General features: G+C 41.9%; 19 non-coding genes across 19 annotated transcripts; all 19 read left to right on the plus strand.

Annotated features, from left to right (window-relative positions):
• The first annotated feature begins 455 nt into the window (after nucleotides 1–455).
• Nucleotides 456–528, plus strand: trnar-acg (transfer RNA arginine (anticodon ACG)). The gene has a single exon. It is a non-coding gene; the product is annotated as a tRNA-Arg (tRNA).
• A 1,025-nt stretch (nucleotides 529–1,553) lies between these two features.
• Nucleotides 1,554–1,626, plus strand: trnar-acg (transfer RNA arginine (anticodon ACG)). The gene has a single exon. It is a non-coding gene; the product is annotated as a tRNA-Arg (tRNA).
• A 2,123-nt stretch (nucleotides 1,627–3,749) lies between these two features.
• trnar-acg (transfer RNA arginine (anticodon ACG)) lies at nucleotides 3,750–3,822 on the plus strand. The gene has a single exon. It is a non-coding gene; the product is annotated as a tRNA-Arg (tRNA).
• Nucleotides 3,823–4,847: 1,025 nt separating this feature from the next.
• trnar-acg (transfer RNA arginine (anticodon ACG)) lies at nucleotides 4,848–4,920 on the plus strand. Its single transcript has one exon. It is a non-coding gene; the product is annotated as a tRNA-Arg (tRNA).
• Nucleotides 4,921–6,490: 1,570 nt separating this feature from the next.
• trnar-acg (transfer RNA arginine (anticodon ACG)) lies at nucleotides 6,491–6,563 on the plus strand. Its single transcript has one exon. It is a non-coding gene; the product is annotated as a tRNA-Arg (tRNA).
• Nucleotides 6,564–7,580: 1,017 nt separating this feature from the next.
• trnar-acg (transfer RNA arginine (anticodon ACG)) lies at nucleotides 7,581–7,653 on the plus strand. Its single transcript has one exon. It is a non-coding gene; the product is annotated as a tRNA-Arg (tRNA).
• Nucleotides 7,654–8,125: 472 nt separating this feature from the next.
• On the plus strand, nucleotides 8,126–8,198 carry trnar-acg (transfer RNA arginine (anticodon ACG)). Its single transcript has one exon. It is a non-coding gene; the product is annotated as a tRNA-Arg (tRNA).
• A 1,025-nt stretch (nucleotides 8,199–9,223) lies between these two features.
• trnar-acg (transfer RNA arginine (anticodon ACG)) lies at nucleotides 9,224–9,296 on the plus strand. The gene has a single exon. It is a non-coding gene; the product is annotated as a tRNA-Arg (tRNA).
• Nucleotides 9,297–11,956: 2,660 nt separating this feature from the next.
• Nucleotides 11,957–12,029, plus strand: trnar-acg (transfer RNA arginine (anticodon ACG)). Its single transcript has one exon. It is a non-coding gene; the product is annotated as a tRNA-Arg (tRNA).
• A 472-nt stretch (nucleotides 12,030–12,501) lies between these two features.
• On the plus strand, nucleotides 12,502–12,574 carry trnar-acg (transfer RNA arginine (anticodon ACG)). The gene has a single exon. It is a non-coding gene; the product is annotated as a tRNA-Arg (tRNA).
• Nucleotides 12,575–13,599: 1,025 nt separating this feature from the next.
• trnar-acg (transfer RNA arginine (anticodon ACG)) lies at nucleotides 13,600–13,672 on the plus strand. Its single transcript has one exon. It is a non-coding gene; the product is annotated as a tRNA-Arg (tRNA).
• Nucleotides 13,673–15,242: 1,570 nt separating this feature from the next.
• trnar-acg (transfer RNA arginine (anticodon ACG)) lies at nucleotides 15,243–15,315 on the plus strand. The gene has a single exon. It is a non-coding gene; the product is annotated as a tRNA-Arg (tRNA).
• Nucleotides 15,316–16,885: 1,570 nt separating this feature from the next.
• trnar-acg (transfer RNA arginine (anticodon ACG)) lies at nucleotides 16,886–16,958 on the plus strand. Its single transcript has one exon. It is a non-coding gene; the product is annotated as a tRNA-Arg (tRNA).
• Nucleotides 16,959–17,975: 1,017 nt separating this feature from the next.
• trnar-acg (transfer RNA arginine (anticodon ACG)) lies at nucleotides 17,976–18,048 on the plus strand. Its single transcript has one exon. It is a non-coding gene; the product is annotated as a tRNA-Arg (tRNA).
• Nucleotides 18,049–19,610: 1,562 nt separating this feature from the next.
• Nucleotides 19,611–19,683, plus strand: trnar-acg (transfer RNA arginine (anticodon ACG)). The gene has a single exon. It is a non-coding gene; the product is annotated as a tRNA-Arg (tRNA).
• Nucleotides 19,684–20,700: 1,017 nt separating this feature from the next.
• On the plus strand, nucleotides 20,701–20,773 carry trnar-acg (transfer RNA arginine (anticodon ACG)). The gene has a single exon. It is a non-coding gene; the product is annotated as a tRNA-Arg (tRNA).
• A 1,562-nt stretch (nucleotides 20,774–22,335) lies between these two features.
• Nucleotides 22,336–22,408, plus strand: trnar-acg (transfer RNA arginine (anticodon ACG)). Its single transcript has one exon. It is a non-coding gene; the product is annotated as a tRNA-Arg (tRNA).
• A 472-nt stretch (nucleotides 22,409–22,880) lies between these two features.
• Nucleotides 22,881–22,953, plus strand: trnar-acg (transfer RNA arginine (anticodon ACG)). The gene has a single exon. It is a non-coding gene; the product is annotated as a tRNA-Arg (tRNA).
• A 1,017-nt stretch (nucleotides 22,954–23,970) lies between these two features.
• Nucleotides 23,971–24,043, plus strand: trnar-acg (transfer RNA arginine (anticodon ACG)). The gene has a single exon. It is a non-coding gene; the product is annotated as a tRNA-Arg (tRNA).
• Nucleotides 24,044–25,325: the final 1,282 nt, after the last annotated feature.

The following is a 25,325-nucleotide window of genomic DNA, read 5'->3' on the forward strand; positions in this document are numbered from 1 at the left end:
AATAAGATCATAGCCTACGAATCCACCAATTGTGACCAAAGAATTGCGAAAACATAGCTTCCACAGCAGTTAACTCAGCTTAGATATATCACGGCTTGCTGAATCCAGCAATTTGTCCTGATCCTCACTTTCAGGGAAAATCGGTGTTTGCCTTCTAGAGCGTTTTCAGCTGCCCATTAACCACCACCCACTGAAAAGAAATGTCCTCTCTCCAGTTTACAAAGATTAATAGTTCCACTTTCTAGACAAAATTCAGAGAATTCACATAAAATTGTCACTTAACAATTTGAGCAGACAGTGTATTTTATTGTCCTAGATTTGTTTTGCATAGGCAATCACAGGTTGTATTTGCACCAAGAATGGGAAGGAAATTAGCAGACAAGAGCCACATTGCTCAGAACAATTTTGTGGCCAAACAGGGTCTGTTGTCTGGCCACAAAAGAAGTAGGTGGCATGGGCCAGTGGCGCAATGGATAACGCGTCTGACTACGGATCAGAAGATTCTAGGTTCGACTCCTGGCTGGCTCGTCTCATTTTCGTCAATAAATAAGATCATAGCCTACGAATCCAACGATTGTGACCAAAGAATTGCGAAAAACTAGCTTCCACAGCAGTTGACTCAGTTTAGATATATGACGACTTGCTGAATCCAGTAATTTGTCCTGATCCTCACTTTCAGGGAAAATCGGTGTTTGCCTTCTAGAGCGTTTTCAGCTGCCCATTAACCACCACCCACTGAAAAGAAATGTCCTCTCTCCAGTTTACAAAGATTAATAGTTCCACTTTCTAGACAAAATTCAGAGAATTCACATAAAATAGTCACTGAACAATTTGAGCAGACAGTGTATTTTATTGTCCTAGATTTGTTTTGTATAGGCAATCACAGGTTGTATTTCCACCAAGAATGGGAAGGAAATTAGCAGACAAGAGCCACATTGCTCAAAACAATTTTGTGGCCAAACAGGGTCTGTTGTCTGGCCACAACTGAAGCAGACGGCATGGGCTAGTGGCCCAATGGATAACGCGTCTGACTACGGATGAGAAGATTCTAGGTTCGACTCCTGGCTGGCTGCCTGGCTTGTCTCATTTTCGTCAATAAATAAGATCATAGCCTACGAATCCACCAATTGTGACCAAAGAATTGCGAAAACATAGCTTCCACAGCAGTTGACTCAGCTTAGATATATCACGGCTTGCTGAATCCAGCAATTTGTCCTGATCCTCACTTTCAGGGAAAATCGGTGTTTGCCTTCTAGAGCATTTTCAGCTGCCCATTAACCACCACCCACTGAAAAGAAATGTCCTCTCTCCAGTTTACAAAGATTAATAGTTCCACTTTCTAGACAAAATTCAGAGAATTCACATAAAATTGTCACTTAACAATTTGAGCAGACAGTGTATTTTATTGTCCTAGATTTGTTTTGCATAGGCAATCACAGGTTGTATTTGCACCAAGAATGGGAAGGAAATTAGCAGACAAGAGCCACATTGCTCAGAACAATTTTGTGGCCAAACAGGGTCTGTTGTCTGGCCACAAAAGAAGTAGGTGGCATGGGCCAGTGGCGCAATGGATAACGCGTCTGACTACGGATCAGAAGATTCTAGGTTCGACTCCTGGCTGGCTCGTCTCATTTTCGTCAATAAATAAGATCATAGCCTACGAATCCAACGATTGTGACCAAAGAATTGCGAAAAACTAGCTTCCACAGCAGTTGACTCAGTTTAGATATATGACGACTTGCTGAATCCAGTAATTTGTCCTGATCCTCACTTTCAGGGAAAATCGGTGTTTGCCTTCTAGAGCGTTTTCAGCTGCCCATTAACCACCACCCACTGAAAAGAAATGTCCTCTCTCCAGTTTACAAAGATTAATAGTTCCACTTTCTAGACAAAATTCAGAGAATTCACATAAAATAGTCACTGAACAATTTGAGCAGACAGTGTATTTTATTGTCCTAGATTTGTTTTGTATAGGCAATCACAGGTTGTATTTCCACCAAGAATGGGAAGGAAATTAGCAGACAAGAGCCACATTGCTCAAAACAATTTTGTGGCCAAACAGGGTCTGTTGTCTGGCCACAACTGAAGCAGACGGCATGGGCTAGTGGCCCAATGGATAACGCGTCTGACTACGGATGAGAAGATTCTAGGTTCGACTCCTGGCTGGCTGCCTGGCTTGTCTCATTTTCGTCAATAAATAAGATCATAGCCTACGAATCCACCAATTGTGACCAAAGAATTGCGAAAACATAGCTTCCACAGCAGTTGACTCAGCTTAGATATATCACGGCTTGCTGAATCCAGCAATTTGTCCTGATCCTCACTTTCAGGGAAAATCGGTGTTTGCCTTCTAGAGCGTTTTCAGCTGCCCATTAACCACCACCCACTGAAAAGAAATGTCCTCTCTCCAGTTTACAAAGATTAATAGTTCCACTTTCTAGACAAAATTCAGAGAATTCACATAAAATTGTCACTTAACAATTTGAGCAGACAGTGTATTTTATTGTCCTAGATTTGTTTTGCATAGGCAATCACAGGTTGTATTTGCACCAAGAATGGGAAGAAAATTAGCAGACAAGAGCCACATTGCACAGAACAATTTTGTGGCCAAACAGGGTCTGTTGTCTGGCCACAAATGAAGCAGGCGGTATGGGCCAGTGGCGCAATGGATAACGCGTCTGACTACGGATCAGAAGATTCTAGGTCCGACTCCTGGCTGGCTCGTCTCATTTTCGTCAATAAATAAGATCATAGCCTACGAATCCAACAATTGTGACCAAAGAATTGCAAAAACATAGCTTCCACAGCAGTTGACTCAGCTTAGATATATCACGACTTGCTGAATCCAGCAATTTGTCCTGATCCTCACTTTCAGGGAAAATCGGTATTTACCTTGCAGAGGGTTTTCAGCTGCCCATTAACCACCACGCACTGAAAAGAAATGTCCTCTCTCCAGTTTACAAAGATTAATAGTTCCACTTTCTAGACAAAATTCAGAGAATTCACATAAAATAGTCACTTAACAATTTGAGCAGACAGTGTATTTTATTGTCCTAGATTTGTTTTGTATAGGCAATCACAGGTTGTATTTGCACCAAGAATGGGAAGGAAATTAGCAGACAAGAGCCACATTGCTCAAAACAATTTTGTGGCCAAACAGGGTCTGTTGTCTGGCCACAACTGAAGCAGACGGCATGGGCCAGTGGCCCAATGGATAACGCGTCTGACTACGGATCAGAAGATTCTAGGTTCGACTCCTGGCTGGCTGCCTGGCTTGTCTCATTTTCGTCAATAAATAAGATCATAGCCTACGAATCCACCAATTGTGACCAAAGAATTGCGAAAACATAGCTTCCACAGCAGTTGACTCAGCTTAGATATATCACGGCTTGCTGAATCCAGCAATTTGTCCTGATCCTCACTTTCAGGGAAAATCGGTGTTTGCCTTCTAGAGCGTTTTCAGCTGCCCATTAACCACCACCCACTGAAAAGAAATGTCCTCTCTCCAGTTTACAAAGATTAATAGTTCCACTTTCTAGACAAAATTCAGAGAATTCACATAAAATTGTCACTTAACAATTTGAGCAGACAGTGTATTTTATTGTCCTAGATTTGTTTTGCATAGGCAATCACAGGTTGTATTTGCACCAAGAATGGGAAGGAAATTAGCAGACAAGAGCCACATTGCTCAGAACAATTTTGTGGCCAAACAGGGTCTGTTGTCTGGCCACAAAAGAAGTAGGTGGCATGGGCCAGTGGCGCAATGGATAACGCGTCTGACTACGGATCAGAAGATTCTAGGTTCGACTCCTGGCTGGCTCGTCTCATTTTCGTCAATAAATAAGATCATAGCCTACGAATCCAACGATTGTGACCAAAGAATTGCGAAAAACTAGCTTCCACAGCAGTTGACTCAGTTTAGATATATGACGACTTGCTGAATCCAGTAATTTGTCCTGATCCTCACTTTCAGGGAAAATCGGTGTTTGCCTTCTAGAGCGTTTTCAGCTGCCCATTAACCACCACCCACTGAAAAGAAATGTCCTCTCTCCAGTTTACAAAGATTAATAGTTCCACTTTCTAGACAAAATTCAGAGAATTCACATAAAATAGTCACTGAACAATTTGAGCAGACAGTGTATTTTATTGTCCTAGATTTGTTTTGTATAGGCAATCACAGGTTGTATTTCCACCAAGAATGGGAAGGAAATTAGCAGACAAGAGCCACATTGCTCAAAACAATTTTGTGGCCAAACAGGGTCTGTTGTCTGGCCACAACTGAAGCAGACGGCATGGGCTAGTGGCCCAATGGATAACGCGTCTGACTACGGATGAGAAGATTCTAGGTTCGACTCCTGGCTGGCTGCCTGGCTTGTCTCATTTTCGTCAATAAATAAGATCATAGCCTACGAATCCACCAATTGTGACCAAAGAATTGCGAAAACATAGCTTCCACAGCAGTTGACTCAGCTTAGATATATCACGGCTTGCTGAATCCAGCAATTTGTCCTGATCCTCACTTTCAGGGAAAATCGGTGTTTGCCTTCTAGAGCGTTTTCAGCTGCCCATTAACCACCACCCACTGAAAAGAAATGTCCTCTCTCCAGTTTACAAAGATTAATAGTTCCACTTTCTAGACAAAATTCAGAGAATTCACATAAAATTGTCACTTAACAATTTGAGCAGACAGTGTATTTTATTGTCCTAGATTTGTTTTGCATAGGCAATCACAGGTTGTATTTGCACCAAGAATGGGAAGGAAATTAGCAGACAAGAGCCACATTGCTCAGAACAATTTTGTGGCCAAACAGGGTCTGTTGTCTGGCCACAAAAGAAGTAGGTGGCATGGGCCAGTGGCGCAATGGATAACGCGTCTGACTACGGATCAGAAGATTCTAGGTTCGACTCCTGGCTGGCTTGTCTCTTTTTCGTCAATAAATAAGATCATAGCCTACGAATCCACCAATTGTGACCAAAGAATTGCGAAAACATAGCTTCCACAGCAGTTAACTCAGCTTAGATATATCACGGCTTGCTGAATCCAGCAATTTGTCCTGATCCTCACTTTCAGGGAAAATCGGTGTTTACCTTGTAGAGCGTTTTCAGCTGCCCATTAACCACCGCGCACTGAAAAGAAATGTCCTCTCTCCAGTTTACAAAGATTAATAGTTCCACTTTCTAGACAAAATTCAGAGAATTCACATAAAATTGTCACTTAACAATTTGAGCAGACAGTGTATTTTATTGTCCTAGATTTGTTTTGCATAGGCAATCACAGGTTGTATTTGCACCAAGAATGGGAAGAAAATTAGCAGACAAGAGCCACATTGCACAGAACAATTTTGTGGCCAAACAGGGTCTGTTGTCTGGCCACAAATGAAGCAGGCGGTATGGGCCAGTGGCGCAATGGATAACGCGTCTGACTACGGATCAGAAGATTCTAGGTCCGACTCCTGGCTGGCTCGTCTCATTTTCGTCAATAAATAAGATCATAGCCTACGAATCCAACAATTGTGACCAAAGAATTGCAAAAACATAGCTTCCACAGCAGTTGACTCAGCTTAGATATATCACGACTTGCTGAATCCAGCAATTTGTCCTGATCCTCACTTTCAGGGAAAATCGGTATTTACCTTGCAGAGGGTTTTCAGCTGCCCATTAACCACCACGCACTGAAAAGAAATGTCCTCTCTCCAGTTTACAAAGATTAATAGTTCCACTTTCTAGACAAAATTCAGAGAATTCACATAAAATAGTCACTTAACAATTTGAGCAGACAGTGTATTTTATTGTCCTAGATTTGTTTTGTATAGGCAATCACAGGTTGTATTTGCACCAAGAATGGGAAGGAAATTAGCAGACAAGAGCCACATTGCTCAAAACAATTTTGTGGCCAAACAGGGTCTGTTGTCTGGCCACAACTGAAGCAGACGGCATGGGCCAGTGGCCCAATGGATAACGCGTCTGACTACGGATCAGAAGATTCTAGGTTCGACTCCTGGCTGGCTGCCTGGCTTGTCTCATTTTCGTCAATAAATAAGATCATAGCCTACGAATCCACCAATTGTGACCAAAGAATTGCGAAAACATAGCTTCCACAGCAGTTGACTCAGCTTAGATATATCACGGCTTGCTGAATCCAGCAATTTGTCCTGATCCTCACTTTCAGGGAAAATCGGTGTTTGCCTTCTAGAGCGTTTTCAGCTGCCCATTAACCACCACCCACTGAAAAGAAATGTCCTCTCTCCAGTTTACAAAGATTAATAGTTCCACTTTCTAGACAAAATTCAGAGAATTCACATAAAATAGTCACTTAACAATTTGAGCAGACAGTGTATTTTATTGTCCTAGTTTTGTTTTGCATAGGCAATCACAGGTTGTATTTGCACCAAGAATGGGAAGGAAATTAGCAGACAAGAGCCACATTGCTCAGAACAATTTTGTGGCCAAACAGGGTCTGTTGTCTGGCCACAAAAGACGTAGGTGGCATGGGCCAGTGGCGCAATGGATAACGCGTCTGACTACGGATCAGAAGATTCTAGGTTCGACTCCTGGCTAGCTCGTCTCATTTTCGTCAATAAATAAGATCATAGCCTACGAATCCAACGATTGTGACCAAAGAATTGCGAAAAACTAGCTTCCACAGCAGTTGACTCAGTTTAGATATATGACGACTTGCTGAATCCAGTAATTTGTCCTGATCCTCACTTTCAGGGAAAATCGGTATTTACCTTGCAGAGGGTTTTCAGCTGCCCATTAACCACCACCCACTGAAAAGAAATGTCCTCTCTCCAGTTTACAAAGATTAATAGTTCCACTTTCTAGACAAAATTCAGAGAACTCACATAAAATAGTCACTTAACAATTTGAGCAGACAGTGTATTTTATTGTCCTAGATTTGTTTTGTATAGGCAATCACAGGTTGTATTTCCACCAAGAATGGGAAGGAAATTAGCAGACAAGAGCCACATTGCTCAAAGCAATTTTGTGGCCAAACAGGGTCTGTTGTCTGGCCACAACTGCAGCAGATGGCATGGACCAGTGGCGCAATGGATAACGCGTCTGACTACGGATCAGAAAATTCTAGGTTCGACTCCTGGCTGGCTTGTCTCATTTTCGTCAATAAATAAGATCATAGCCTACGAATCCACCAATTGTGACCAAAGAATTGCAAAAACATAGCTTCCACAGCAGTTGACTCAGCTTAGATATATCACGACTTGCTGAATCCAGCAATTTGTCCTGATCCTCACTTTCAGGGAAAATCGGTATTTACCTTGCAGAGGGTTTTCAGCTGCCCATTAACCACCACCCACTGAAAAGAAATGTCCTCTCTCCAGTTTACAAAGATTAATAGTTCCACTTTCTAGACAAAATTCAGAGAATTCACATTAAATTATCACTTAACAATTTGAGCAGACAGTGTATTTTATTGTCCTAGATTTGTTTTGCATAGGCAATCACAGGTTGTATTTGCACCAAGAATGGGAAGGAAATTAGCAGACAAGAGCCACATTGCTCAGAACAATTTTGTGGCCAAACAGGGTCTGCTGTCTGGCCACAAAAGAAGTAGGTGGCATGGGCCAGTGGCGCAATGGATAACGCTTCTGACTACGGATCAGAAGATTCTAGGTTCGACTCCTGGCTGGCTTGTCTCATTTTCGTCAATAAATAAGATCATAGCCTACGAATCCACCAATTGTGACCAAAGAATTGCGAAAACATAGCTTCCACAGCAGTTAACTCAGCTTAGATATATCACGGCTTGCTGAATCCAGCAATTTGTCCTGATCCTCACTTTCAGGGAAAATCGGTGTTTGCCTTCTAGAGCGTTTTCAGCTGCCCATTAACCACCACCCACTGAAAAGAAATGTCCTCTCTCCAGTTTACAAAGATTAATAGTTCCACTTTCTAGACAAAATTCAGAGAATTCACATAAAATTGTCACTTAACAATTTGAGCAGACAGTGTATTTTATTGTCCTAGATTTGTTTTGCATAGGCAATCACAGGTTGTATTTGCACCAAGAATGGGAAGGAAATTAGCAGACAAGAGCCACATTGCTCAGAACAATTTTGTGGCCAAACAGGGTCTGTTGTCTGGCCACAAAAGAAGTAGGTGGCATGGGCCAGTGGCGCAATGGATAACGCGTCTGACTACGGATCAGAAGATTCTAGGTTCGACTCCTGGCTGGCTCGTCTCATTTTCGTCAATAAATAAGATCATAGCCTACGAATCCAACGATTGTGACCAAAGAATTGCGAAAAACTAGCTTCCACAGCAGTTGACTCAGTTTAGATATATGACGACTTGCTGAATCCAGTAATTTGTCCTGATCCTCACTTTCAGGGAAAATCGGTGTTTGCCTTCTAGAGCGTTTTCAGCTGCCCATTAACCACCACCCACTGAAAAGAAATGTCCTCTCTCCAGTTTACAAAGATTAATAGTTCCACTTTCTAGACAAAATTCAGAGAATTCACATAAAATAGTCACTGAACAATTTGAGCAGACAGTGTATTTTATTGTCCTAGATTTGTTTTGTATAGGCAATCACAGGTTGTATTTCCACCAAGAATGGGAAGGAAATTAGCAGACAAGAGCCACATTGCTCAAAACAATTTTGTGGCCAAACAGGGTCTGTTGTCTGGCCACAACTGAAGCAGACGGCATGGGCTAGTGGCCCAATGGATAACGCGTCTGACTACGGATGAGAAGATTCTAGGTTCGACTCCTGGCTGGCTGCCTGGCTTGTCTCATTTTCGTCAATAAATAAGATCATAGCCTACGAATCCACCAATTGTGACCAAAGAATTGCGAAAACATAGCTTCCACAGCAGTTGACTCAGCTTAGATATATCACGGCTTGCTGAATCCAGCAATTTGTCCTGATCCTCACTTTCAGGGAAAATCGGTGTTTGCCTTCTAGAGCGTTTTCAGCTGCCCATTAACCACCACCCACTGAAAAGAAATGTCCTCTCTCCAGTTTACAAAGATTAATAGTTCCACTTTCTAGACAAAATTCAGAGAATTCACATAAAATTGTCACTTAACAATTTGAGCAGACAGTGTATTTTATTGTCCTAGATTTGTTTTGCATAGGCAATCACAGGTTGTATTTGCACCAAGAATGGGAAGGAAATTAGCAGACAAGAGCCACATTGCTCAGAACAATTTTGTGGCCAAACAGGGTCTGTTGTCTGGCCACAAAAGAAGTAGGTGGCATGGGCCAGTGGCGCAATGGATAACGCGTCTGACTACGGATCAGAAGATTCTAGGTTCGACTCCTGGCTGGCTTGTCTCTTTTTCGTCAATAAATAAGATCATAGCCTACGAATCCACCAATTGTGACCAAAGAATTGCGAAAACATAGCTTCCACAGCAGTTAACTCAGCTTAGATATATCACGGCTTGCTGAATCCAGCAATTTGTCCTGATCCTCACTTTCAGGGAAAATCGGTGTTTACCTTGTAGAGCGTTTTCAGCTGCCCATTAACCACCGCGCACTGAAAAGAAATGTCCTCTCTCCAGTTTACAAAGATTAATAGTTCCACTTTCTAGACAAAATTCAGAGAATTCACATAAAATTGTCACTTAACAATTTGAGCAGACAGTGTATTTTATTGTCCTAGATTTGTTTTGCATAGGCAATCACAGGTTGTATTTGCACCAAGAATGGGAAGAAAATTAGCAGACAAGAGCCACATTGCACAGAACAATTTTGTGGCCAAACAGGGTCTGTTGTCTGGCCACAAATGAAGCAGGCGGTATGGGCCAGTGGCGCAATGGATAACGCGTCTGACTACGGATCAGAAGATTCTAGGTCCGACTCCTGGCTGGCTCGTCTCATTTTCGTCAATAAATAAGATCATAGCCTACGAATCCAACAATTGTGACCAAAGAATTGCAAAAACATAGCTTCCACAGCAGTTGACTCAGCTTAGATATATCACGACTTGCTGAATCCAGCAATTTGTCCTGATCCTCACTTTCAGGGAAAATCGGTATTTACCTTGCAGAGGGTTTTCAGCTGCCCATTAACCACCACGCACTGAAAAGAAATGTCCTCTCTCCAGTTTACAAAGATTAATAGTTCCACTTTCTAGACAAAATTCAGAGAATTCACATAAAATAGTCACTTAACAATTTGAGCAGACAGTGTATTTTATTGTCCTAGATTTGTTTTGTATAGGCAATCACAGGTTGTATTTGCACCAAGAATGGGAAGGAAATTAGCAGACAAGAGCCACATTGCTCAAAACAATTTTGTGGCCAAACAGGGTCTGTTGTCTGGCCACAACTGAAGCAGACGGCATGGGCTAGTGGCCCAATGGATAACGCGTCTGACTACGGATCAGAAGATTCTAGGTCCGACTCCTGGCTGGCTCGTCTCATTTTCGTCAATAAATAAGATCATAGCCTACGAATCCAACAATTGTGACCAAAGAATTGCAAAAACATAGCTTCCACAGCAGTTGACTCAGCTTAGATATATCACGACTTGCTGAATCCAGCAATTTGTCCTGATCCTCACTTTCAGGGAAAATCGGTATTTACCTTGCAGAGGGTTTTCAGCTGCCCATTAACCACCACGCACTGAAAAGAAATGTCCTCTCTCCAGTTTACAAAGATTAATAGTTCCACTTTCTAGACAAAATTCAGAGAATTCACATAAAATAGTCACTTAACAATTTGAGCAGACAGTGTATTTTATTGTCCTAGATTTGTTTTGTATAGGCAATCACAGGTTGTATTTGCACCAAGAATGGGAAGGAAATTAGCAGACAAGAGCCACATTGCTCAAAACAATTTTGTGGCCAAACAGGGTCTGTTGTCTGGCCACAACTGAAGCAGACGGCATGGGCCAGTGGCCCAATGGATAACGCGTCTGACTACGGATCAGAAGATTCTAGGTTCGACTCCTGGCTGGCTGCCTGGCTTGTCTCATTTTCGTCAATAAATAAGATCATAGCCTACGAATCCACCAATTGTGACCAAAGAATTGCGAAAACATAGCTTCCACAGCAGTTGACTCAGCTTAGATATATCACGGCTTGCTGAATCCAGCAATTTGTCCTGATCCTCACTTTCAGGGAAAATCGGTGTTTGCCTTCTAGAGCGTTTTCAGCTGCCCATTAACCACCACCCACTGAAAAGAAATGTCCTCTCTCCAGTTTACAAAGATTAATAGTTCCACTTTCTAGACAAAATTCAGAGAATTCACATAAAATAGTCACTTAACAATTTGAGCAGACAGTGTATTTTATTGTCCTAGTTTTGTTTTGCATAGGCAATCACAGGTTGTATTTGCACCAAGAATGGGAAGGAAATTAGCAGACAAGAGCCACATTGCTCAGAACAATTTTGTGGCCAAACAGGGTCTGTTGTCTGGCCACAAAAGAAGTAGGTGGCATGGGCCAGTGGCGCAATGGATAACGCGTCTGACTACGGATCAGAAGATTCTAGATTCGACTCCTGGCTGGCTTGTCTCATTTTCGTCAATAAATAAGATCATAGCCTACGAATCCACCAATTGTGACCAAAGAATTGCAAAAACATAGCTTCCACAGCAGTTGACTCAGCTTAGATATATCACGACTTGCTGAATCCAGCAATTTGTCCTGATCCTCACTTTCAGGGAAAATCGGTATTTACCTTGCAGAGGGTTTTCAGCTGCCCATTAACCACCACCCACTGAAAAGAAATGTCCTCTCTCCAGTTTACAAAGATTAATAGTTCCACTTTCTAGACAAAATTCAGAGAATTCACATTAAATTATCACTTAACAATTTGAGCAGACAGTGTATTTTATTGTCCTAGATTTGTTTTGCATAGGCAATCACAGGTTGTATTTGCACCAAGAATGGGAAGGAAATTAGCAGACAAGAGCCACATTGCTCAGAACAATTTTGTGGCCAAACAGGGTCTGCTGTCTGGCCACAAAAGAAGTAGGTGGCATGGGCCAGTGGCGCAATGGATAACGCTTCTGACTACGGATCAGAAGATTCTAGGTTCGACTCCTGGCTGGCTTGTCTCATTTTCGTCAATAAATAAGATCATAGCCTACGAATCCACCAATTGTGACCAAAGAATTGCGAAAACATAGCTTCCACAGCAGTTAACTCAGCTTAGATATATCACGGCTTGCTGAATCCAGCAATTTGTCCTGATCCTCACTTTCAGGGAAAATCGGTGTTTGCCTTCTAGAGCGTTTTCAGCTGCCCATTAACCACCACCCACTGAAAAGAAATGTCCTCTCTCCAGTTTACAAAGATTAATAGTTCCACTTTCTAGACAAAATTCAGAGAATTCACATAAAATTGTCACTTAACAATTTGAGCAGACAGTGTATTTTATTGTCCTAGATTTGTTTTGCATAGGCAATCACAGGTTGTATTTGCACCAAGAATGGGAAGGAAATTAGCAGACAAGAGCCACATTGCTCAGAACAATTTTGTGGCCAAACAGGGTCTGTTGTCTGGCCACAAAAGAAGTAGGTGGCATGGGCCAGTGGCGCAATGGATAACGCGTCTGACTACGGATCAGAAGATTCTAGGTTCGACTCCTGGCTGGCTCGTCTCATTTTCGTCAATAAATAAGATCATAGCCTACGAATCCAACGATTGTGACCAAAGAATTGCGAAAAACTAGCTTCCACAGCAGTTGACTCAGTTTAGATATATGACGACTTGCTGAATCCAGTAATTTGTCCTGATCCTCACTTTCAGGGAAAATCGGTGTTTGCCTTCTAGAGCGTTTTCAGCTGCCCATTAACCACCACCCACTGAAAAGAAATGTCCTCTCTCCAGTTTACAAAGATTAATAGTTCCACTTTCTAGACAAAATTCAGAGAATTCACATAAAATAGTCACTGAACAATTTGAGCAGACAGTGTATTTTATTGTCCTAGATTTGTTTTGTATAGGCAATCACAGGTTGTATTTCCACCAAGAATGGGAAGGAAATTAGCAGACAAGAGCCACATTGCTCAAAACAATTTTGTGGCCAAACAGGGTCTGTTGTCTGGCCACAACTGAAGCAGACGGCATGGGCTAGTGGCCCAATGGATAACGCGTCTGACTACGGATGAGAAGATTCTAGGTTCGACTCCTGGCTGGCTGCCTGGCTTGTCTCATTTTCGTCAATAAATAAGATCATAGCCTACGAATCCACCAATTGTGACCAAAGAATTGCGAAAACATAGCTTCCACAGCAGTTGACTCAGCTTAGATATATCACGGCTTGCTGAATCCAGCAATTTGTCCTGATCCTCACTTTCAGGGAAAATCGGTGTTTGCCTTCTAGAGCGTTTTCAGCTGCCCATTAACCACCACCCACTGAAAAGAAATGTCCTCTCTCCAGTTTACAAAGATTAATAGTTCCACTTTCTAGACAAAATTCAGAGAATTCACATAAAATTGTCACTTAACAATTTGAGCAGACAGTGTATTTTATTGTCCTAGATTTGTTTTGCATAGGCAATCACAGGTTGTATTTGCACCAAGAATGGGAAGGAAATTAGCAGACAAGAGCCACATTGCTCAGAACAATTTTGTGGCCAAACAGGGTCTGTTGTCTGGCCACAAAAGAAGTAGGTGGCATGGGCCAGTGGCGCAATGGATAACGCGTCTGACTACGGATCAGAAGATTCTAGGTTCGACTCCTGGCTGGCTTGTCTCTTTTTCGTCAATAAATAAGATCATAGCCTACGAATCCACCAATTGTGACCAAAGAATTGCGAAAACATAGCTTCCACAGCAGTTAACTCAGCTTAGATATATCACGGCTTGCTGAATCCAGCAATTTGTCCTGATCCTCACTTTCAGGGAAAATCGGTGTTTACCTTGTAGAGCGTTTTCAGCTGCCCATTAACCACCGCGCACTGAAAAGAAATGTCCTCTCTCCAGTTTACAAAGATTAATAGTTCCACTTTCTAGACAAAATTCAGAGAATTCACATAAAATTGTCACTTAACAATTTGAGCAGACAGTGTATTTTATTGTCCTAGATTTGTTTTGCATAGGCAATCACAGGTTGTATTTGCACCAAGAATGGGAAGAAAATTAGCAGACAAGAGCCACATTGCACAGAACAATTTTGTGGCCAAACAGGGTCTGTTGTCTGGCCACAAATGAAGCAGGCGGTATGGGCCAGTGGCGCAATGGATAACGCGTCTGACTACGGATCAGAAGATTCTAGGTCCGACTCCTGGCTGGCTCGTCTCATTTTCGTCAATAAATAAGATCATAGCCTACGAATCCAACAATTGTGACCAAAGAATTGCAAAAACATAGCTTCCACAGCAGTTGACTCAGCTTAGATATATCACGACTTGCTGAATCCAGCAATTTGTCCTGATCCTCACTTTCAGGGAAAATCGGTATTTACCTTGCAGAGGGTTTTCAGCTGCCCATTAACCACCACGCACTGAAAAGAAATGTCCTCTCTCCAGTTTACAAAGATTAATAGTTCCACTTTCTAGACAAAATTCAGAGAATTCACATAAAATAGTCACTTAACAATTTGAGCAGACAGTGTATTTTATTGTCCTAGATTTGTTTTGTATAGGCAATCACAGGTTGTATTTGCACCAAGAATGGGAAGGAAATTAGCAGACAAGAGCCACATTGCTCAAAACAATTTTGTGGCCAAACAGGGTCTGTTGTCTGGCCACAACTGAAGCAGACGGCATGGGCTAGTGGCCCAATGGATAACGCGTCTGACTACGGATGAGAAGATTCTAGGTTCGACTCCTGGCTGGCTGCCTGGCTTGTCTCATTTTCGTCAATAAATAAGATCATAGCCTACGAATCCACCAATTGTGACCAAAGAATTGCGAAAACATAGCTTCCACAGCAGTTGACTCAGCTTAGATATATCACGGCTTGCTGAATCCAGCAATTTGTCCTGATCCTCACTTTCAGGGAAAATCGGTGTTTGCCTTCTAGAGCGTTTTCAGCTGCCCATTAACCACCACCCACTGAAAAGAAATGTCCTCTCTCCAGTTTACAAAGATTAATAGTTCCACTTTCTAGACAAAATTCAGAGAATTCACATAAAATTGTCACTTAACAATTTGAGCAGACAGTGTATTTTATTGTCCTAGATTTGTTTTGCATAGGCAATCACAGGTTGTATTTGCACCAAGAATGGGAAGGAAATTAGCAGACAAGAGCCACATTGCTCAGAACAATTTTGTGGCCAAACAGGGTCTGTTGTCTGGCCACAAAAGAAGTAGGTGGCATGGGCCAGTGGCGCAATGGATAACGCGTCTGACTACGGATCAGAAGATTCTAGGTTCGACTCCTGGCTGGCTTGTCTCTTTTTCGTCAATAAATAAGATCATAGCCTACGAATCCACCAATTGTGACCAAAGAATTGCGAAAACATAGCTTCCACAGCAGTTAACTCAGCTTAGATATATCACGGCTTGCTGAATCCAGCAATTTGTCCTGATCCTCACTTTCAGGGAAAATCGGTGTTTACCTTGTAGAGCGTTTTCAGCTGCCCATTAACCACCGCGCACTGAAAAGAAATGTCCTCTCTCCAGTTTACAAAGATTAATAGTTCCACTTTCTAGACAAAATTCAGAGAATTCACATAAAATTGTCACTTAACAATTTGAGCAGACAGTGTATTTTATTGTCCTAGATTTGTTTTGCATAGGCAATCACAGGTTGTATTTGCACCAAGAATGGGAAGAAAATTAGCAGACAAGAGCCACATTGCACAGAACAATTTTGTGGCCAAACAGGGTCTGTTGTCTGGCCACAAATGAAGCAGGCGGTATGGGCCAGTGGCGCAATGGATAACGCGTCTGACTACGGATCAGAAGATTCTAGGTCCGACTCCTGGCTGGCTCGTCTCATTTTCGTCAATAAATAAGATCATAGCCTACGAATCCAACAATTGTGACCAAAGAATTGCAAAAACATAGCTTCCACAGCAGTTGACTCAGCTTAGATATATCACGACTTGCTGAATCCAGCAATTTGTCCTGATCCTCACTTTCAGGGAAAATCGGTATTTACCTTGCAGAGGGTTTTCAGCTGCCCATTAACCACCACGCACTGAAAAGAAATGTCCTCTCTCCAGTTTACAAAGATTAATAGTTCCACTTTCTAGACAAAATTCAGAGAATTCACATAAAATAGTCACTTAACAATTTGAGCAGACAGTGTATTTTATTGTCCTAGATTTGTTTTGTATAGGCAATCACAGGTTGTATTTGCACCAAGAATGGGAAGGAAATTAGCAGACAAGAGCCACATTGCTCAAAACAATTTTGTGGCCAAACAGGGTCTGTTGTCTGGCCACAACTGAAGCAGACGGCATGGGCCAGTGGCCCAATGGATAACGCGTCTGACTACGGATCAGAAGATTCTAGGTTCGACTCCTGGCTGGCTGCCTGGCTTGTCTCATTTTCGTCAATAAATAAGATCATAGCCTACGAATCCACCAATTGTGACCAAAGAATTGCGAAAACATAGCTTCCACAGCAGTTGACTCAGCTTAGATATATCACGGCTTGCTGAATCCAGCAATTTGTCCTGATCCTCACTTTCAGGGAAAATCGGTGTTTGCCTTCTAGAGCGTTTTCAGCTGCCCATTAACCACCACCCACTGAAAAGAAATGTCCTCTCTCCAGTTTACAAAGATTAATAGTTCCACTTTCTAGACAAAATTCAGAGAATTCACATAAAATAGTCACTTAACAATTTGAGCAGACAGTGTATTTTATTGTCCTAGTTTTGTTTTGCATAGGCAATCACAGGTTGTATTTGCACCAAGAATGGGAAGGAAATTAGCAGACAAGAGCCACATTGCTCAGAACAATTTTGTGGCCAAACAGGGTCTGTTGTCTGGCCACAAAAGACGTAGGTGGCATGGGCCAGTGGCGCAATGGATAACGCGTCTGACTACGGATCAGAAGATTCTAGGTTCGACTCCTGGCTAGCTCGTCTCATTTTCGTCAATAAATAAGATCATAGCCTACGAATCCAACGATTGTGACCAAAGAATTGCGAAAAACTAGCTTCCACAGCAGTTGACTCAGTTTAGATATATGACGACTTGCTGAATCCAGTAATTTGTCCTGATCCTCACTTTCAGGGAAAATCGGTATTTACCTTGCAGAGGGTTTTCAGCTGCCCATTAACCACCACCCACTGAAAAGAAATGTCCTCTCTCCAGTTTACAAAGATTAATAGTTCCACTTTCTAGACAAAATTCAGAGAACTCACATAAAATAGTCACTTAACAATTTGAGCAGACAGTGTATTTTATTGTCCTAGATTTGTTTTGTATAGGCAATCACAGGTTGTATTTCCACCAAGAATGGGAAGGAAATTAGCAGACAAGAGCCACATTGCTCAAAGCAATTTTGTGGCCAAACAGGGTCTGTTGTCTGGCCACAACTGCAGCAGATGGCATGGACCAGTGGCGCAATGGATAACGCGTCTGACTACGGATCAGAAAATTCTAGGTTCGACTCCTGGCTGGCTTGTCTCATTTTCGTCAATAAATAAGATCATAGCCTACGAATCCACCAATTGTGACCAAAGAATTGCAAAAACATAGCTTCCACAGCAGTTGACTCAGCTTAGATATATCACGACTTGCTGAATCCAGCAATTTGTCCTGATCCTCACTTTCAGGGAAAATCTGTATTTACCTTGCAGAGGGTTTTCAGCTGCCCATTAACCACCACGCACTGAAAAGAAATGTCCTCTCTCCAGTTTACAAAGATTAATAGTTCCACTTTCTAGACAAAATTCAGAGAATTCACATAAAATAGTCACTTAACAATTTGAGCAGACAGTGTATTTTATTGTCCTAGATTTGTTTTGCATAGGCAATCACAGGTTGTATTTCCATCAAGAATGGGAAGGAAATTAGCAGACAAGAGCCACATTGCTCAGAACAATTTTATGGCCAAACAGGGTCTGTTGTCTGGCCACAAAAGAAGTAGGTGGCATGGGCCAGTGGCGCAATGGATAACGTGTCTGACTACGGATCAGAAGATTCTAGGTTCGACTCCTGGCTGGCTTGTCTCTTTTTCGTCAATAAATAAGATCATAGCCTACGAATCCACCAATTGTGACCAAAGAATTGCGAAAACATAGCTTCCACAGCAGTTAACTCAGCTTAGATATATCACGGCTTGCTGAATCCAGCAATTTGTCCTGATCCTCACTTTCAGGGAAAATCGGTGTTTACCTTGTAGAGCGTTTTCAGCTGCCCATTAACCACCGCGCACTGAAAAGAAATGTCCTCTCTCCAGTTTACAAAGATTAATAGTTCCACTTTCTAGACAAAATTCAGAGAATTCACATAAAATTGTCACTTAACAATTTGAGCAGACAGTGTATTTTATTGTCCTAGATTTGTTTTGCATAGGCAATCACAGGTTGTATTTGCACCAAGAATGGGAAGGAAATTAGCAGACAAGAGCCACATTGCACAGAACAATTTTGTGGCCAAACAGGGTCTGTTGTCTGGCCACAAATGAAGCAGGCGGTATGGGCCAGTGGCGCAATGGATAACGCGTCTGACTACGGATCAGAAGATTCTAGGTCCGACTCCTGGCTGGCTCGTCTCATTTTCGTCAATAAATAAGATCATAGCCTACGAATCCAACAATTGTGACCAAAGAATTGCAAAAACATAGCTTCCACAGCAGTTGACTCAGCTTAGATATATCACGACTTGCTGAATCCAGCAATTTGTCCTGATCCTCACTTTCAGGGAAAATCGGTATTTACCTTGCAGAGGGTTTTCAGCTGCCCATTAACCACCACGCACTGAAAAGAAATGTCCTCTCTCCAGTTTACAAAGATTAATAGTTCCACTTTCTAGACAAAATTCAGAGAATTCACATAAAATAGTCACTTAACAATTTGAGCAGACAGTGTATTTTATTGTCCTAGATTTGTTTTGTATAGGCAATCACAGGTTGTATTTCCACCAAGAATGGGAAGGAAATTAGCAGACAAGAGCCACATTGCTCAAAACAATTTTGTGGCCAAACAGGGTCTGTTGTCTGGCCACAACTGAAGCAGACGGCATGGGCTAGTGGCCCAATGGATAACGCGTCTGACTACGGATCAGAAAATTCTAGGTTCGACTCCTGGCTGGCTTGTCTCATTTTCGTCAATAAATAAGATCATAGCCTACGAATCCACCAATTGTGACCAAAGAATTGCAAAAACATAGCTTCCACAGCAGTTGACTCAGCTTAGATATATCACGACTTGCTGAATCCAGCAATTTGTCCTGATCCTCACTTTCAGGGAAAATCGGTATTTACCTTGCAGAGGGTTTTCAGCTGCCCATTAACCACCACGCACTGAAAAGAAATGTCCTCTCTCCAGTTTACAAAGATTAATAGTTCCACTTTCTAGACAAAATTCAGAGAATTCACATAAAATAGTCACTTAACAATTTGAGCAGACAGTGTATTTTATTGTCCTAGATTTGTTTTGCATAGGCAATCACAGGTTGTATTTGCACCAAGAATGGGAAGGAAATTAGCAGACAAGAGCCACATTGCTCAGAACAATTTTGTGGCCAAACAGGGTCTGTTGTCTGGCCACAAAAGACGTAGGTGGCATGGGCCAGTGGCGCAATGGATAACGCGTCTGACTACGGATCAGAAGATTCTAGGTTCGACTCCTGGCTAGCTCGTCTCATTTTCGTCAATAAATAAGATCATAGCCTACGAATCCAACGATTGTGACCAAAGAATTGCGAAAAACTAGCTTCCACAGCAGTTGACTCAGTTTAGATATATGACGACTTGCTGAATCCAGTAATTTGTCCTGATCCTCACTTTCAGGGAAAATCGGTATTTACCTTGCAGAGGGTTTTCAGCTGCCCATTAACCACCACCCACTGAAAAGAAATGTCCTCTCTCCAGTTTACAAAGATTAATAGTTCCACTTTCTAGACAAAATTCAGAGAACTCACATAAAATAGTCACTTAACAATTTGAGCAGACAGTGTATTTTATTGTCCTAGATTTGTTTTGTATAGGCAATCACAGGTTGTATTTCCACCAAGAATGGGAAGGAAATTAGCAGACAAGAGCCACATTGCTCAAAGCAATTTTGTGGCCAAACAGGGTCTGTTGTCTGGCCACAACTGCAGCAGATGGCATGGACCAGTGGCGCAATGGATAACGCGTCTGACTACGGATCAGAAAATTCTAGGTTCGACTCCTGGCTGGCTTGTCTCATTTTCGTCAATAAATAAGATCATAGCCTACGAATCCACCAATTGTGACCAAAGAATTGCAAAAACATAGCTTCCACAGCAGTTGACTCAGCTTAGATATATCACGACTTGCTGAATCCAGCAATTTGTCCTGATCCTCACTTTCAGGGAAAATCGGTATTTACCTTGCAGAGGGTTTTCAGCTGCCCATTAACCACCACGCACTGAAAAGAAATGTCCTCTCTCCAGTTTACAAAGATTAATAGTTCCACTTTCTAGACAAAATTCAGAGAATTCACATAAAATAGTCACTTAACAATTTGAGCAGACAGTGTATTTTATTGTCCTAGATTTGTTTTGCATAGGCAATCACAGGTTGTATTTCCATCAAGAATGGGAAGGAAATTAGCAGACAAGAGCCACATTGCTCAGAACAATTTTATGGCCAAACAGGGTCTGTTGTCTGGCCACAAAAGAAGTAGGTGGCATGGGCCAGTGGCGCAATGGATAACGTGTCTGACTACGGATCAGAAGATTCTAGGTTCGACTCCTGGCTGGCTTGTCTCTTTTTCGTCAATAAATAAGATCATAGCCTACGAATCCACCAATTGTGACCAAAGAATTGCGAAAACATAGCTTCCACAGCAGTTAACTCAGCTTAGATATATCACGGCTTGCTGAATCCAGCAATTTGTCCTGATCCTCACTTTCAGGGAAAATCGGTGTTTACCTTGTAGAGCGTTTTCAGCTGCCCATTAACCACCGCGCACTGAAAAGAAATGTCCTCTCTCCAGTTTACAAAGATTAATAGTTCCACTTTCTAGACAAAATTCAGAGAATTCACATAAAATTGTCACTTAACAATTTGAGCAGACAGTGTATTTTATTGTCCTAGATTTGTTTTGCATAGGCAATCACAGGTTGTATTTGCACCAAGAATGGGAAGGAAATTAGCAGACAAGAGCCACATTGCACAGAACAATTTTGTGGCCAAACAGGGTCTGTTGTCTGGCCACAAATGAAGCAGGCGGTATGGGCCAGTGGCGCAATGGATAACGCGTCTGACTACGGATCAGAAGATTCTAGGTCCGACTCCTGGCTGGCTCGTCTCATTTTCGTCAATAAATAAGATCATAGCCTACGAATCCAACAATTGTGACCAAAGAATTGCAAAAACATAGCTTCCACAGCAGTTGACTCAGCTTAGATATATCACGACTTGCTGAATCCAGCAATTTGTCCTGATCCTCACTTTCAGGGAAAATCGGTATTTACCTTGCAGAGGGTTTTCAGCTGCCCATTAACCACCACGCACTGAAAAGAAATGTCCTCTCTCCAGTTTACAAAGATTAATAGTTCCACTTTCTAGACAAAATTCAGAGAATTCACATAAAATAGTCACTTAACAATTTGAGCAGACAGTGTATTTTATTGTCCTAGATTTGTTTTGTATAGGCAATCACAGGTTGTATTTCCACCAAGAATGGGAAGGAAATTAGCAGACAAGAGCCACATTGCTCAAAACAATTTTGTGGCCAAACAGGGTCTGTTGTCTGGCCACAACTGAAGCAGACGGCATGGGCTAGTGGCCCAATGGATAACGCGTCTGACTACGGATCAGAAAATTCTAGGTTCGACTCCTGGCTGGCTTGTCTCATTTTCGTCAATAAATAAGATCATAGCCTACGAATCCACCAATTGTGACCAAAGAATTGCAAAAACATAGCTTCCACAGCAGTTGACTCAGCTTAGATATATCACGACTTGCTGAATCCAGCAATTTGTCCTGATCCTCACTTTCAGGGAAAATCGGTATTTACCTTGCAGAGGGTTTTCAGCTGCCCATTAACCACCACGCACTGAAAAGAAATGTCCTCTCTCCAGTTTACAAAGATTAATAGTTCCACTTTCTAGACAAAATTCAGAGAATTCACATAAAATAGTCACTTAACAATTTGAGCAGACAGTGTATTTTATTGTCCTAGATTTGTTTTGCATAGGCAATCACAGGTTGTATTTCCATCAAGAATGGGAAGGAAATTAGCAGACAAGAGCCACATTGCTCAGAACAATTTTGTGGCCAAACAGGGTCTGTTGTCTGGCCACAAAAGAAGTAGGTGGCATGGGCCAGTGGCGCAATGGATAACGTGTCTGACTACGGATCAGAAGATTCTAGGTTCGACTCCTGGCTGGCTCGTCTCATTTTCGTCAATAAATAAGATCATAGCCTACGAATCCAACAATTGTGACCAAAGAATTGCAAAAACATAGCTTCCACAGCAGTTGACTCAGCTTAGATATATCACGACTTGCTGAATCCAGCAATTTGTCCTGATCCTCACTTTCAGGGAAAATCGGTGTTTACCTTGTAGAGCGTTTTCAGCTGCCCATTAACCACCGCGCACTGAAAAGAAATGTCCTCTCTCCAGTTTACAAAGATTAATAGTTCCACTTTCTAGACAAAATTCAGAGAATTCACATAAAATTGTCACTTAACAATTTGAGCAGACAGTGTATTTTATTGTCCTAGTTTTGTTTTGCATAGGCAATCACAGGTTGTATTTGCACCAAGAATGGGAAGGAAATTAGCAGACAAGAGCCACATTGCTCAGAACAATTTTGTGGCCAAACAGGGTCTGTTGTCTGGCCACAAAAGAAGTAGGTGGCATGGGCCAGTGGCGCAATGGATAACGCGTCTGACTACGGATCAGAAGATTCTAGGTTCGACTCCTGGCTAGCTCGTCTCATTTTCGTCAATAAATAAGATCATAGCCTACGAATCCAACGATTGTGACCAAAGAATTGCGAAAAACTAGCTTCCACAGCAGTTGACTCAGTTTAGATATATGACGACTTGCTGAATCCAGTAATTTGTCCTGATCCTCACTTTCAGGGAAAATCGGTATTTACCTTGCAGAGGGTTTTCAGCTGCCCATTAACCACCACCCACTGAAAAGAAATGTCCTCTCTCCAGTTTACAAAGATTAATAGTTCCACTTTCTAGACAAAATTCAGAGAACTCACATAAAATAGTCACTTAACAATTTGAGCAGACAGTGTATTTTATTGTCCTAGATTTGTTTTGTATAGGCAATCACAGGTTGTATTTCCACCAAGAATGGGAAGGAAATTAGCAGACAAGAGCCACATTGCTCAAAGCAATTTTGTGGCCAAACAGGGTCTGTTGTCTGGCCACAACTGCAGCAGATGGCATGGACCAGTGGCGCAATGGATAACGCGTCTGACTACGGATCAGAAAATTCTAGGTTCGACTCCTGGCTGGCTTGTCTCATTTTCGTCAATAAATAAGATCATAGCCTACGAATCCACCAATTGTGACCAAAGAATTGCAAAAACATAGCTTCCACAGCAGTTGACTCAGCTTAGATATATCACGACTTGCTGAATCCAGCAATTTGTCCTGATCCTCACTTTCAGGGAAAATCGGTATTTACCTTGCAGAGGGTTTTCAGCTGCCCATTAACCACCACGCACTGAAAAGAAATGTCCTCTCTCCAGTTTACAAAGATTAATAGTTCCACTTTCTAGACAAAATTCAGAGAATTCACATAAAATAGTCACTTAACAATTTGAGCAGACAGTGTATTTTATTGTCCTAGATTTGTTTTGCATAGGCAATCACAGGTTGTATTTCCATCAAGAATGGGAAGGAAATTAGCAGACAAGAGCCACATTGCTCAGAACAATTTTGTGGCCAAACAGGGTCTGTTGTCTGGCCACAAAAGAAGTAGGTGGCATGGGCCAGTGGCGCAATGGATAACGTGTCTGACTACGGATCAGAAGATTCTAGGTTCGACTCCTGGCTGGCTTGTCTCTTTTTCGTCAATAAATAAGATCATAGCCTACGAATCCACCAATTGTGACCAAAGAATTGCGAAAACATAGCTTCCACAGCAGTTAACTCAGCTTAGATATATCACGGCTTGCTGAATCCAGCAATTTGTCCTGATCCTCACTTTCAGGGAAAATCGGTGTTTACCTTGTAGAGCGTTTTCAGCTGCCCATTAACCACCGCGCACTGAAAAGAAATGTCCTCTCTCCAGTTTACAAAGATTAATAGTTCCACTTTCTAGACAAAATTCAGAGAATTCACATAAAATTGTCACTTAACAATTTGAGCAGACAGTGTATTTTATTGTCCTAGATTTGTTTTGCATAGGCAATCACAGGTTGTATTTGCACCAAGAATGGGAAGGAAATTAGCAGACAAGAGCCACATTGCACAGAACAATTTTGTGGCCAAACAGGGTCTGTTGTCTGGCCACAAATGAAGCAGGCGGCATGGGCCAGTGGCGCAATGGATAACGCGTCTGACTACGGATCAGAAGATTCTAGGTCCGACTCCTGGCTGGCTCGTCTCATTTTCGTCAATAAATAAGATCATAGCCTACGAATCCAACAATTGTGACCAAAGAATTGCAAAAACATAGCTTCCACAGCAGTTGACTCAGCTTAGATATATCACGACTTGCTGAATCCAGCAATTTGTCCTGATCCTCACTTTCAGGGAAAATCGGTATTTACCTTGCAGAGGGTTTTCAGCTGCCCATTAACCACCACGCACTGAAAAGAAATGTCCTCTCTCCAGTTTACAAAGATTAATAGTTCCACTTTCTAGACAAAATTCAGAGAATTCACATAAAATAGTCACTTAACAATTTGAGCAGACAGTGTATTTTATTGTCCTAGATTTGTTTTGTATAGGCAATCACAGGTTGTATTTCCACCAAGAATGGGAAGGAAATTAGCAGACAAGAGCCACATTGCTCAAAACAATTTTGTGGCCAAACAGGGTCTGTTGTCTGGCCACAAATGAAGCAGGCGGTATGGGCCAGTGGCGCAATGGATAACGCGTCTGACTACGGATCAGAAGATTCTAGGTCCGACTCCTGGCTGGCTCGTCTCATTTTCGTCAATAAATAAGATCATAGCCTACGAATCCAACAATTGTGACCAAAGAATTGCAAAAACATAGCTTCCACAGCAGTTGACTCAGCTTAGATATATCACGACTTGCTGAATCCAGCAATTTGTCCTGATCCTCACTTTCAGGGAAAATCGGTGTTTACCTTGTAGAGCGTTTTCAGCTGCCC

The sequence above is a fragment of the Conger conger genome, chromosome 16 (assembly GCF_963514075.1).
Source record: "Conger conger chromosome 16, fConCon1.1, whole genome shotgun sequence".
Taxonomy (NCBI): Eukaryota; Metazoa; Chordata; class Actinopteri; order Anguilliformes; family Congridae; genus Conger; species Conger conger.